At 39.2% G+C, this 1,229-nt stretch overlaps 1 pseudogene; it reads right to left on the reverse strand.

The window, feature by feature from the left end:
* Positions 1–364: 364 nt before the first annotated feature.
* Positions 365–482, reverse strand: LOC126196053 (5S ribosomal RNA; annotated as a pseudogene).
* Positions 483–1,229: the final 747 nt, after the last annotated feature.

A 1,229-nucleotide genomic window follows, 5' to 3' on the forward strand; every position in this document is an offset into this window, starting at 1 on the left:
CACAGAACCTCCATAGATAATGAAATCATAAAAATATGATAAACAAAAGTCGATATTTTTTTAAAACAGTGAATTTAAATTAAAGTTTATTTGAATAGTATTGCAAGGACATGGCACTAAGGAAAACCAAAACAAAGCACTAAGCTATTTCTTTTTGTAAAGAAGCACTCCGTCTTCAGGCCACGAGTGGCCCAGCGGGACCATCCGACCGGTGTGTCGTCCTCGGTGGAGGATGCGGATAGGAGGGGCGTGGGGTCAGCACACCGCTCTCCCGGTCGTAAGACGGTATTCTTGACCGAAGCCGCTACTATTCGGTCGAGTATCTCCTCAATTGGCATCACGAGACTGTGTGCACCCCGAAAAATGGCAACAGCGCACGGCGGCCTGGATGGTCACCCATCCAAGTGCCGACCACGCCCGACAGCGCTTAACTTCGGTGATCTCACAGGAACCGGTGTATCCACTGCGGCAAGGCCGTTGCCTTTTCTTTTGTAAACTATGGGATAAAAATCATTTTTGCGGAAAAAATCTAACTGCATGACCATCTTTATGATTTCACCTGGCCCGAAAATGTTTATTCTTTGACAAATACTCAAATAAATAAAATCAGCATCTATAACATTACGTTACGACTGTAGGAAAATTAAAACCTGAAGCAACGATAAAGAATCTAAAATAACAGGAACGACGGTCTTCAACATCAGTCATGATTTTTCCAGTCTCATATCTCATTAAATACAGTCTGGGATTCTAATTAATGAATATAATATTAAAATTAAGTCTCTTTGACGTTATTATTATAGTCATGGCAGTTTAAATTAGGTGATAAAAGAACAGTTTATTTTTTCTTCAATCTCATAACTGTCCGGCAGCTGATTCTGCGTACAATGGAAATCTAAAGGGATTAATAGCAGCTATTAAATTACTCAGCTTTCTTTAACTTTAATGGTATCCTTTTTATTCTTCTTTCGATTGCTATATATTTTCGATTGCCAACATGCACTGATTCATATACGCAACTTTTTTAAGTGCTACGTACATTAGAAGCAACAGTTAGCATTAACAATATTATGCTTCAAGAGAATGGCGTCTTGGCTTACTACATGAAGCGTTAATCTGCTACGGAATACAGAACTAATCACGGATGATGTCCACGCCCTCGCGGAAAGAAAGTTACTCGATAAGAGAGTAAACAAAAAATTATGTCTCTGCCTTGTTGAGAATATATT

Source organism: Schistocerca nitens, chromosome 7 (assembly GCF_023898315.1).
Source record: "Schistocerca nitens isolate TAMUIC-IGC-003100 chromosome 7, iqSchNite1.1, whole genome shotgun sequence".
Lineage (NCBI taxonomy): Eukaryota > Metazoa > Arthropoda > Insecta > Orthoptera > Acrididae > Schistocerca > Schistocerca nitens.